The sequence below is a fragment of the Chiroxiphia lanceolata genome, chromosome 4 (assembly GCF_009829145.1).
Source record: "Chiroxiphia lanceolata isolate bChiLan1 chromosome 4, bChiLan1.pri, whole genome shotgun sequence".
In the NCBI taxonomy this organism is placed as follows: domain Eukaryota; kingdom Metazoa; phylum Chordata; class Aves; order Passeriformes; family Pipridae; genus Chiroxiphia; species Chiroxiphia lanceolata.
The window spans coordinates 66,286,344-66,300,316 of record NC_045640.1 but is presented as its reverse complement, the minus strand read 5'-3'; positions in this window follow the sequence as shown (position 1 = coordinate 66,300,316).

The following is a 13,973-nucleotide window of genomic DNA, read 5'->3' as shown; positions in this document are numbered from 1 at the left end:
GGGACCAGCAGTGAGTGGCATCCAAAGTGGTAATTACTTGTGGAAAATAGCTTACAATTCAAAGGGCTTTTTTTCAAGAAAAGAACATTTAATTTGGTTTGTCACCTAAACCTCAAGGCTACCCTACGTCTTTGCACAGCAGCTAAAAAATTTCGAGTCTGTCATATAGTGCAGATTAAGAGAAAGCATTTAACATGCTCTGAAGCAGCAGTTAGTAATTTCTATTATCTTTGTAAATATTGAAGGTTTGTTTCTTTACATGATTTCCTGGCTTGTAGAATTCCTTACTACTCTGCTTGCTTGTTCCAGTGCTTAATGTCTATTCGCTAAAATTAGTCTTAAAATCAAGTTAAGATTTTTCTTTTTATATTTTTTCTTAAAGGAATTTCTATTTAAAATATTTTTCCCTCTTTTGATGCTGTTATCATCCAGCAGACTTTGCTTGCTTGAATTTTAATTGATCACCAACTTTCTGAGTAGGCACCTATATCTGTGTGTGTATGAAAATATGAACATGGGTAAGAAGATCTTCCCATTGACACTTCTATTTGCAAAGTGCTATTCCCCCAAGCCTTAGGCTAGCACACAAATGCACCACAATGATATTCCCTGTAAAATAACTGTAGCAAAAGAGTATATGCAAGATGAAATGAAACACTACTTGAAATTCTAATACATCTTCATAGTTCTGAGGTTCTGTTTATTCAGTCAGACTTATTCTTTGTACAGCAAACTCCCGATGGGATTTTTTTACCTTCCACATCAAGGAGTTGAAGGAAAATCCTACAACCACAGAAGAAAACCTGGCTTAGTTCATATGTTAATGAGTCAGGATAATTGCAGCTTTCCCTAGGTAATCTCAGTGTCAATTATTCATGAAGGGCTGACAGCAGACATGACATTTCCAACTGTCAGCTTTCAGTCATTTTGTTTACAAGTATGAAATCCTTAAGGATGAAACATTAGATAGAAGCTAAAAATTATGAACTTTTTTTTCAGGAAAGATGGAAAAATAGGAAAATTAAGAAAATGGAGATAGAGTGCATTTTCCTGAAAAAGTGCAGAAGAACCTGTTCCTTCCAGTAACTTTCACAGTATTGCTGCAATGAAGCTGTTGCCCAAGTTTTAGGATCCAATGAGCTCCAAAATCTGTGCTGAACCCGAGTAACAATTATGAGTACCTTCATGATACACAGGTAGTGCTATGCCATTATGAGGGTGAAGAACCATGATTTGCTTCCCATGCTCTCAGTTCCCAGCTAATGCAGCAGTTAATATCACCTGTAATATGTCTGGAAAACACCACCAGGCTCCCTGTTCACATCCTTTACTCCATATTCCCTTTATATTTTCAAAGTAACCTAGCAACAATGATAAGGATAGTCTTGACTCTCTCTTCTGTGAAACTGGGCTCCCCTAACTTAAAAAACTGCATAGAAGTGATATGTAAACTTTGCAACCTGCAGTTTATAGGTTCTCTCACAAAAAGTTAGATTTTACCCACTAAAAGTTAAATTCCTGTGTAGCTTCAAGTGTGCCTTTGAAACAGTCTTACTTCCCCTCCGTGTCTGACCACTGTTTTTATATCTGTGAAGAAATTACAATATTTCCAAATACTGGCACCCTAATTGAAATCAATTGACAATAATACAATAGAGAAAGACATTTAAGTGCCTAAAGATGCAGATAGTTACTTAGTGAGGTTTTTCAAAAGATTCTATACACCTGACTCCCATTATGAAAAACTGTAAGGAGTTTCAGTCCATTAATAAGCTATTTTAGTTTTTCAGCCTTGATACTAATTTTGAGATAATGACTGTTTTAAGAAAATGCTCAGGCACCCAGGCTGAACTTTTCCATTTTTTTTCTAACTGAGTTCTTTTTCATTTGACTACACATATTTCTTAGCATAACAGTCCAATTATTTTTAATTATTTTTTTTCTTTTAAATAAAAGGACTGGAAAGAGATAATTGAAGAACTTAGTTTTAATAATGATTAGGGTTCCCTGAGTAATTGAAGTGGTTGATTTTTAGAGTGCATCAAAATTCAAAGTACTGCACCATATTTCCAGAAATCCAGTCTCAATAAAATACAGCACCCCAGACATGGACCCAATGCTCCATATTCTTCTAGCTCATCTCCCCATATTGACTCTAATTTTGCAGTTTGCACTCATAATTCACTCAGCTAATCCTTCATGGTTCACAAACTCTGGTAGCTGGTATTAGCGCTGGTCCCTCTGGATTCCCGCTGCTTCTGCTGTTTCAAGACATATTAATCTCCCATTTCATTATTTAATTGACAATTTTCAACTGTCAGATTGCAAAGAGATATGTGGAACTTACCGAAAAAAAGGCTGTTTTAATACTTTATTATTATCAAATTGTCCATGTTCATACAATCTTCTATGGTATGACTTTCATTAGTCTTTAAAAATATGTTATTTTTTACTTGTCTTTTTATTCAATTATTTTTTTTTTTTAATTCAAGGGGGTAGGTAAGTTTGGGGATCTGTTTTATGGGGGAGTTTTTAGCACAACTACTTGCATGAAAAAAACTGGTTTATGAGTTTTCTAACTAGACAGTGAGTTGCCGACAGCAACAAATGTTTAAAATTAAATTAAAATAATTCAGATGAACTATGCAGGACCGTACTCTGAAAACAACTATTCCAAAGCTTAAGAGCCTCATACACACTTCTTTATATTAAACCAGCAAATGTGGGTGCACTGGGTAACTTATTCTCACCCTGCAATGTGCATCCAAAAGTTCTTCTTATGCCGGTAGAACATGCAGCAAGAAAATTAAAAGTGATCCATGGTATATATTGGTTAAACTTATATCCCTCAGCACCATCTTACTGTTTTAACATGCGTATGGAGGTGTTTATAGTCTCAGCTTTCATGCTGATTTGCCTTTTGAAGACAGAAGAGGGAAGAGGAGGAAAGGGTCCTCGTGTGGGTTTTGCAGATCACTTGTGTCTCAGGATGCTGTTGCAGTATAGTGGCAGATACACTAAAACAATGGAATCTTGATTAAAATGCAGAGGGAAATATCATTCCATCTTAGAAAACTCAAAATATCTTCATGTTGATAAAACAAACTGTTTTCCTTGACTTCTAGTATTGATTGAGTGACTTCTAAACCACTTGATAGTCTAAAAGTATTTAAATAAAAGGCAAACATAACCTTTTGCCATGGTTGTGTTCCCCAGATAGTTATTCCTATTTGCATGCACAGACAAGCAGATACTGTGCTGACTTTTAAAAATGTTTCATAGATACTGAAAAAAAGAGGTAAAGTTTCTTATTCTAAATTAATAATATTAAAGGCATCCCAAAACACAATGGAGCAACAGAATTTTTACTATGAAAGGTATAATATCTCAAGTATAAAACAAAGCTAAACAGTATGAAAAATAGTCCAAAGGAAACTGTTTATTTCATTTCATATTGTGAGAAACCTATCTGTGATTAATCCTGCCACATAAACATCTACTATCACCTTCCAAAAACCGTGAAAAAAAGTTGACCTTTTTTTCCCAAGATTCCCTATTCTTTAAATAAACTGCACAGTGAAATCACTAGTATCCAATAGCAAATGATGTAAGCTATTCAAGAAACACTTGTTTAAAAGTTTTTACAATTTCTCTTTAACTATGATGAAGTACTAGTGCCTACTAGGTAACTCTCTTTTGTTAGATTACTGTCCTATCATGCATTTGTCTTATATTTCTGATGACTGCCTATTCCTAAATTTCCACAGTATTTCAGTTCAAGGATAATGTATCACAGGAGATTTCTAAAGCTGATTTCTGTTTCAGTCCTTACCTTTTATTTTATAGAGTGTCATTAAGACACATTTCCACAAGAGCCTGTGCTCACCTCCATGGATAAAATATCTCTGGTACACATCCAGTACTCCTCAAATTTTTCCACAGTTCAAACAAAGGTCTTTAAACAGATATATGGGGTTTCTGAAAGTTTCTTTATTAACACATTTTTCCCATGGTCTCCAAAAAAAAGGTCAGGTTATTGTTTATGACCAAGTAAGTTATTGTAGGGAAGTTGAATCCTATTAGTTGTTGTTACAGTGTCCAGAAGAAAAGGTCAAGTTTATATCTCCCAGCCTCATAAATAAAAAGGTAAAAATAAGTAAATCCAACATTCATTTTGAAAAGCAAAAGTACTTTGTGCAAATTGATTTACAAAATCCATGGAATTATGGATTTCCTGGTAGATTTTCAGGGTTTGTTTACTATGCATTTTGAGTCCCTTATTCTGGTCAGAATGATTAGAGCTTTTTCCCAGAGAATGTCAAATTAATAATTTGTTTTTCCTACAGATAGAGAATGACATGAAGAACTGGCTGGACTTAGAGAGGCAGGATGCAATCCAATACATATGTGTTGTAAAAAAGAAAAAGACCTATGCCAGAATCTGGCATCTTTCAACTCTGGATACAAAAAGCCTGACTGCCAACCAGTCCACACAGGAAAGTGCTTCTCTTTGGAAGAGGAGGCTGTAGGGACAGTCCCTATCCATCTTATATTCATGGGTCAGATAAAACTCACCCTGAGGCTATCAGTCTACTTAGATTCGTGAATCAATCAGATTTTTATCTGTATTTTCTATTAAAGTTCCTATTTCAGTAAAACACTTAACTACTCTGGTGTCTCTTGTTCTGGTACATTCCTGTTGGCAAACCATTTCTTCATGGTCAGAGCAAACTTTTGTGACACTTTAGCTTCTGTAGAAAATTTGGCTACAGTGAAGCCATATTTATCTGCTTAGCCTTAGGGCTTATCTCTGAAGTGGTGATGAAGTAAGTGAGGGAGTTATTCCATATCAATTCCCTATTTGACCTTTTAAGTGTGCAATAACCCCTTCTGAGTAAGCATTAATGCTGTGTACCTGTTCTGCCATACTAACAGTTAACCCTGCAGGTCACCTCTCATGTTCTCTAGTAAGGAAGTATCCCTTTGCCTTGAGTCTGCAAAGCACTTCTAATCAGATTTCGAATCAATTCTACAAAAATAGCATTTTTAATATGTTCTAGCATGCAGTGATTTCATATTTTATTCTATATTAATTATATGTTATGTTATGTTACTATAGATTAAAATATGTCATAATAATAAAAATTTAAAAGTAAGCAACAAGTTAGCTGTTAAAATACAAATTGGATTATAATTTAACTGGTTTAGTGCAAGTATATTCTTACCTATATTTCTTTTTGCAATTTCAGGGGGTTGTAAGATGTTAGAAAAACAAGATCCAATAAAATTTTATTGTCCCCAATATATAGTTATAAATGATAATGAACTAACGCTTCTTTTTCAAAAACTAACCAATCTTTTTCTGTGATTTCTAAAATAGCAGATCTCTACTAATTAAGATATGGTTCAAAGTTATTTAGTTAGTGTTGCATGCGTGTGCTTACCCTTGGATAGCTTGGAAGTGGATGCCATCACATGTTGGCTGTTTAAAGTGACTGAGGTGCTTTGATTCCTTACTTGGAAGTGGAAATGCTTTCTGCAAGGATCCATTCCTAGAGGAATTTGATGTTCTCTGACTTATTTTCTTTCACTGAATTCAACCATTTGCTTCTTCTAGGCAAAAGATGGGAGAAACCTCAGTCACGGGCCAGTTTGCCCTCATCCACAGGAAGGCAGTACTTCTGGGAACAGAAATCTGTGTAAGCATACCTGTTTCTTGGCTTCACTGTCCCAGAGTTAGATTTCCAATAAGACTGAGATTTCTGTGAACACAATGTGCTGTTCAGAGGAACTGTTAAGAAATGAGAAAGCAAAATGTCTTTACTAATTCTGCTAAATTGATGACAGAATTCCCATTCATTTCAGGAATAAATCGCTAACCCTCAGTGACCCCACAATAGCTGGAATTGTTTGCAAGCTGAAAAATTTTCTAATATGCTACTTAAAGCCCACCACATCAGGTCCTAATGTGTTACTATAGAAAAAAAACCACATTTTTAAGCCCCTAATTATATGTTTATTCAGATTTCAACAATAGGTCAAGGAAATTTATCTGCATTCTATAAAGCATCTGCATTATGTGCACTGTTAAATGTCAGAAAATTTAAGAAGCTCTCAGTTATTATCTCTTTTGGTAGTTTTAGATATACATGATAATTATTTAAATAATATTTAAATACTAATAGAAATCCCAAGTAATCTAAAAAAATAAATAAAAAAATGCAGAGGAAGTTTGTTTTTATATGGCAACATCTTAATAGAAAACTAGGCTTAAGCACTCATTTACATCTCAAATAAAAAGTAAATTTATAGATTGGTTTTAATTGCAGACTCAAAATTCCTTGCTCTTTCCATTTTATTCCATTACATGACACCACAGAGTTGAAACCTATCACTTCTTTTTCCTGCTTCTCACTTTACCATTTCACTTCCTGCCCTTCCTTTATTGTTGACTTTCTTCCATCAATGGTGTTTTCTCTCTTCATTTTTACATGTTTTACACCTGCAAAGAGCCCTCTTACAGCAAATCTCAGGCATTGTACAGTGTGCCCAGCTCTTTCCAGTAGTTTTCCAGGTTACACTGCTCTCTTTTATGTCTAGGCTTCTTTGCAGCTCACCTTCATGATCACCCAAGTCCAGGAAAATCAGTAAGCCCAAGGACAACACCATATCTTAGTTTCCCTGTACTTTTGCTGTCAGGAGTCACATTAAGAAACTATTTTTTTAAAAAAAGTGCTTATTACTCAAGTGGTGAGTACAGAACAACAAAACAGTTGTTGTGAATTGCTTAATTATACATTGAAATTAAATTCTAAGGGTTTTGCACTATAAACATTGTATTTCTTTGCCAGTGAAAAGCAGATCATTTTAGAGACAGTAGAGGTAGTAACTCTTCCTCTGGTGTCCTGGGCTGTGGTGTGATGACCACAGAAATGCCAATTGTTGCACAACAGGGCTGTTTCTGTTCCTGACATTGGCTTCTTCATCCATCTCTGTACCACGAAATTGGAATTTTTTGGGCATTTGGACCATGGGCCTGATTTGTATGTGCGTAGGAAAAAAAAAATCAGTCTGAGGATGTTCCTGATCAAGCTGAAGATGAAGTAACTGAACTGTTGATTTTGGCAAAGCATAGGGATGGTCACATGTACCTGAGGACAGGGGAGAGAAGGCGGCAAGACTCCAGGCAGACACCCACCATTATGCCAGTTAAAGATGACTATAAAACCTCAGCATTAGGAATGATGACATGTTAGGAAGTCATGAAAACGCAGTATCATGATGGTATAGTTTGTATTCACGTATGAAATGTGGATAATTAATTAATCTGCTTAATAGATCCAGCAGAAAGTGACAAAACTGAGCAACTGAAGCAGAAGTCTTGCCGTGCAACAACATGCACATCCCTTTGCTGCATGGCTGTGAAGGAATAAACCACTCTCACACAGTCACTCACAGCAGCTCAGCTGACACAACACTTCCTAAAACACCTGTTATTGGTTGTAATCGACTTAGGAATTGTTCCTGCTTTATTTCACTGGGCTGTTAAATGGACTAGTTGAAGTTTGTAGCTGATGGGTAAGCAAGATGCTCCTTGCACCCTGCTTCGTGAAGTTTGGTGTGGGCTATAAACAGTGTTTAGTATCAAACTGAGTAAAATATATTGTTTAGACATTGCCTCAAAAAGTGAAAAGTATTGTTTCATCATACTAGTATTTTAAAAATATTTGTAAGGCTGTCACTGAAATTGAATAAGGGCTTGCCCTCACATGGTATTCAGTTAAGGACTTCCTTCATTATAAATCATCTGGAATAGATGCCATATTTGACTTTTGTGGTTACTAAATGACCTTGCACTCCATCAATAAAAAAGATTATGTTCTCCAAAGTTGCCTGGCTCTGGAAATGGAATAATAGTATGCATTGACTAGAACCATACTCATGCATCACCAAAGAAATCTTACTAGAACACTTCTCACTGCACTGCACACGCAAGTCCTTCAGCTCTAACACCAACTCTCTGGGCAAGCAAGCCAAAATAAGGCAGAATAATTCCCAGGTGAACAGAGTTCAGAAATGCTGAACTGTCAGCAGTACTGTTGTTTAAACTGAAGTAATTGTTGATTCCTAAGTTTTTCCTTTGCTGTTCCATAGAGCATAATCTCGATTTATTCCAGTAGTGTCTTATAATACAAGGAACTTGAGTGGCTGGAGCACATCTGAAACAGCCCTTGGTAAGGGCAATAAACCTGAAACCTCTGTTCTATCATCACTCTCATTTCTCTGCCATTACTTGACAAGTATTTTGATGAACAAGGACAATGGTTCATAAGACATTTGACCAGACTAAAACATCTGTCTTGTGTCTGCATGAATTGCAGTGCCCATAGAAAACCTGAAGTGCAACCATTCCACTTGAAGACGCAACACTTGCTTTTCAGAGGTGCAAATGGCAGCATAAGATAAAGCAGACTTGAATGAGCTGTGAAATTACAGAAACTATTCCATTCATATGTTTTGAGATGATTTTAAAATTAGTCTTGGATCAGATAGCAAGTATGCTAAACAAATTTGGGGATTTCTACGTTAGAGGATTGCTAAAAAATAGAATGTCTGTCAAGATGCTAACATTATAATGCTATTATCATATTTATTGAGTCTATGTGACAAATAGGCATAGTTCCAGAAAAGCAGATTGAGAATTAATGTGGGTTTTTTTCCACCTAAAACTTTGCCTTCTTTTCTAATAAATTTTAAATTAGCCTGCAATGAAATTGTGTTTTATACCAGCTATTTGCCTATACAAATCTGAAAAGGAAAGGGGTCTGTCTATATGAGACTTGATGTGAGAAGGGATAATTCTGAACTGTGAAGTGAACACTCAGCAAGATCAATTCTGCCAATTGTGGTGACAAGCATATTATTCAAGCTTGCAAATGTTTACTATCACTGAGTATTTCTGGCTGGATTATTCTATTCTAATAAGAAACTTGTGCATAATAAAATGTTTTGTTTTCTAACTTTGCTTTGCTCTGTCAGTAATGGATTAGGTTGTAAGATTAAATAAATTAGCACTAGAATTCTTTTACAGTGACTGACACAAGAACAGCTACAAGGCCAAAGTTTGATTCCTTTTATGGTCACATTGAGGTCTGTATGCACAGCCATATGCATACATAGCCACACAGAACTGGACAAGAGTTTTAATTCTCCATTGCTGCTATTACAAGGTGATCTAACAGCTGAGAACATCAATGCTTTAAAGAATTTCGTTGTTGATTAGAACTCTTTTCCCTAAACTTCATCACAGTTTAAAGGAAACTTAAGATCTAGCAGGAGCAAGACAACTCCACATCTTCAAAGGGTGGTTTTGTAATCCTGCATACTAAACAGAAAACGTATCCCTGGAATGGATAACCTTGGAGGAACAAAGTTGTACCTGATTTACCTGTCAACTAGATCAAGATAGCAGCTGGAAAGTTACAGACCTTTCACGGTGTCAGAGAAATTTTTTTTCAAATTAAGCTCAAATCAAGCACGAGTCACAATTTCACTCATATTAAAACAAATTGCTGCATTATTGAGCTTAGAAATATGAGGTTCAATATGTGTTTGTGTGCATGCATGTGTGTGTACATATTTTTTTAATATGTATATATATTATACTCTTGATGAAAATGAGAACATTTTTACTCAAGAGGTGCTGGTGCAGATGGAGAGGCATGAATATTAACTTCTAAAGGTTCTTTTCCTCTCTGTTCAAGATAAACATTTTTCTCTGAGGATACAGAGGTTTTTTGGTAAGCTTTCTGGATATGTTGTTTGATATACATATAAAGCTATTGTTTTATCAGACTAAATGAACTTGAGTTTCTGGTCCTTTGTAAATAATTCAAGACTACTGAACTTTCTTGTTCTTTTGCTCAAGAAAACTTTTATTTTCACTCTCTCTCTTTCTAGTTCCTTGATTCTATATTTCCTTTGTTTATTTTTTTTTTCTGTTCGGTGCTACCTTTGAGTTCTGGCTGGAGTATGAGGACAGGAGACGACGTGCTCTGAGGTTAGCAGTAAATTAATGTTTTGTAATGTAAACTGACATGGACAAGACTACAGAGAAGTACCAAACCCACATATTCCAGTCAAGGATCAGGTTTAGACAGAATTTTTTTTTCTATATGTAATTGTGTAGAACAGTAAATGCAAACGTTCATAGAATCTGTAATTTTTAAGCGTAATTCCGAGACAAAATTGTTGCTACTGAGCTTTCATATAATGTATTGCAACATGTCAAGGGCTGCTAAGACGTTAGTCAGCCTCCGTCCTCTGGCTCTCTAAGCCCACCCCGTAGAATGCTGTCAAGAGTGAGTGGTCACAGCTCAGGTCCTGTGCATGGTGTGATCCCACAGGCATTCGCTCTGGTCACCACTGATATGACCTTAGGGAATGGAATGAAACTGTGCCATGGGAGGCTTAGGTTGGATATCAAAAAAAGGTTCTTCACCGAGAGGGTGGCTGGGCGCATGGAACAGACTCCCCATGGAAGTGCTCACAGCAGCAAGCCTGAAAGAGTTCAAGAATCATTTGGATGATAGTCTCAGGCACAGGGTGTGACTCTTGGGGTATCCTACGTAGGGCCCGGAGTTGGACTTGATGATCCTCGTGGGTCCCTTCCTACTCAGGAGATTCTACAATTCTGGGATTCCAGAATCTGTGGGGAATCACTGGTGGTGCTAAACTTGTAAGCCAAGTCCCTTACTGCTTTCCCATCAAGCACTAATGTGGCCCTAATTACAGAGGGCTAAATCTTGGATTGTTTCATTCTCCACAGAGAACTCAGGGGAAAAAACTTATAATAATACTAATAAAAAAAAGAAATCAGGGGGAAAGTATAAACAAGCACAAAACAGAGACACAGCGCTGTTGGGGAAGAATAAGGGCCTTGCTTTATTTGGTCCTGGAGCAGGGCTTTTTACCCTCTGCTTGTAAGAAAGACAGAACAGTTGTAATATCAGTGGTTGGGAGCAACACCCCTCCTTTCCTTCATACCTCCCTCAGCCCAGCTCCTGACTGACAAGAGTGAGGGAAGTGCTCCTGAAAGAGTCCCTGTGTGGGGCTGAAAGTCCTGCTCCCTCCCGGTGGCAGGAGGCCTCTGAACTGGTTTTTCACCATGCCTGACAACTCTTTCCAGCAGTACAAGTAAATGCATGTTCTGTAACATTTTTTTCCCCCCTAGGGATATTCTTTCTTTTTTGTTAATACTCGGTATGTATTTGATCTTCTCACCTTCACAAGACAATCAAACATGGTCTGTCAGCAGTTTATTACCTAGAGAGAAAGAGGAAGGGCAGAGAGGGGTTACATGCACTAGGAAAATGTCGGGTTTAGGTAAAAAATTATAAGGTCTGATCCTTTGGCAGAGATAAGCTCAATATTTTAAAATCAAGGCTTTCTGTAATCAAACCATGAAGCTGAACTGATCATCATGCAAACCATTGTTTTGTTTGAAACAGAAGTAAATTGTCATTTTGATGTTTTTCTGAATGCTGCAAGAATTGAACCAAAATGGATTTTTGGTTGCAAGCTAAACACTACAAGTAAAAATAGATAACTCCCTAGCAGGGACTTATTTAGTATGAGCCTTATTTGCACTTGGATAGGAGCTTCAAAGCAATGTCATGTCACAGGCTATTCCCCTCTCCTCCTTCCCAATTGACTCCAGGCACATACAGCACAAACTTTCATTCCAGCTGCATGACATTGAGTTTCTTTACTCTACACTGGACCAGAAGGGAGAAGTGACGGAGTCTCTGTCCTTGGAGATGTTTAAAAGCCACTTGGACATGAGGACCGTGCTTCAATGGGGAGAGGAGTGGGCTAGGTGGTCTCCAGATGTTCCTTCCAGGCTGAACCAGTCTGGAATTGTCTCTCAAAGAGCCTTTTGCTCCTGGGGATCAGTTAAAAGTTCTGCTTGTACAGGAATCCCACAGGGAGTAAGGGAGAAAAAGTCAGAAATGCAGACTCTGCTTCACCACTGCAGAATTGATAAAGACCTCTCACTTATATTTCAGTGTATGTAGTAGAGAGGACTTACCTGTCATTGCAATAGGAGGTTTGATTTTAGAATGGTTTAAAAGTCTGATCTTGATATATAACTCTAATAAAATCAGTAAAGATATACAGCTGTGACAGTAATGTGTAAAAAGTGGTTGACTGTCTCATTTTAAAATACTGATTTGTATTAGTTTTACTTCATCAGCTTCACTGAGCTTTTCTAGATTTATATTGATGCAAGTAAGATTAGAAACAAACTCAACACTTGCAACTTTTATATTTATTATTAAGAAAACTGTGATTCTCAGACTGATCAACTACTGCTCCAAACATCCCAGTTTTTTTCCTTTCCCAGCCCAGTAGCAGAAAATACACCTTTTTTGCTAAATGACAGTGAATATATTTTTATCACTTTTAATGCTATTTAGCATTTAATTAAAATCTGACCCTCTTGCTTAGCTTTATACCTTGTCTTCTCCCTGCAGCATAAGCATGCCATCACCTGTACTTTGTGTAAGTCCAGATCCCAGCAGTCCGCTAGGAAAGATTCCATTCACATATGGATGAGCAGAAGTTTGGTGCTTGGCAACTGGAAAACATGACAAGGTTCAGTGCTTCCAAGGCATAACAATTTTTCTTGGTTATTTTGAGTGGTATGAGTAACTTCTTCACTTCCACAAATTATATAGGAGTAAATCCAGAAGCGTTAATCTTCCCACTCTCTGCCTCTGCTTAATGTGCATCTGCAGTCCTCTTTCCCCTCCACAGTCAGTTCCTTAGAGATGCTCAAAGGGACAAGGGGCCTGCCCTTTCTATAAGGTTACCAAATGTTTCAACAAAATCAAGTGAAATCTTCTCTCTCTATGTAGCTAAGATTAATTTTATCTTTAAGGAAATTACCAAATAATTCATAAATACAAATATTTTCTAACTAATGTCTTCCTTTTACACAATGGAGTAGAAAAAGCAAATGTTAATCATGTATGTAATCCTCAGATCCTTGAGTGTCCATTGTATTTTTCTTCATGGCAAAAATCAGATTGAGAATGGCAAAATATTATTTTAGAACTAAATAAATCAGTTTAAGATAATGACTCATAAAATACTGAAGCCAGTGCAATTTCTATTTTTTTTTTGAGAAATTAAAACATGTTGAAATAATTTCAAAATAAATTGTTTATTATATTAGCATGCCTACTCTGTCTTCCTGCAAATCTATTGTACAGGGAAATTGTGGAGGGGAGGGAGAAAAGAAAGAAAAGAGAGAAGGAAAAGGAGGACTAAAAGAAAGAATAGAAAAAAAAGAAAAGGAGGACTTACAGAATTTGCAATATTATAATTTGGGAAATACTAAATAATGTGCAGGCACAGGGATGGATTTTGGCACATGCGTTGAGGGAATTCTATGGGTTCAGTAAAGTCTAAGTAGTTCAAGAGAATTGCTCTGACTCTGGAGGGGAAAACATTCCCTCCTTCTTGTAAATAGAAGTGGTATTCCCCTCTGTAGACATAATTTACAAGTGACTGACTTATGAGCAAAGTTAATATAGGAAATCCAACAAAGTACTATATTGTATTAAGACAATTGCATTTGTTTTCCAACATAATAGAATAACGAATCAAAATGTTCAAGAGGACTAAACATTAAAATCAACAAATAAAACATGCATAACTGGTGTGAGACAGTGGTCAGATCAAAATGATAATCTACCAAACATAGATAATTCAATGAACTATTTGCCTATTTGTTTTGGTTTGATATAATAAGTACCCAGACTAGAGCCACACATCCAAATTACTGATAACTAACTTGAGCAGTCTCGGCTCATGCATGGACTGTCAAAGTGTCTCTCAACTCATTTGAGACTTGACCTCCCAGAGGGCAGCGGAGCTGTACACAAACCTATGCTGTGCTTTCTGCT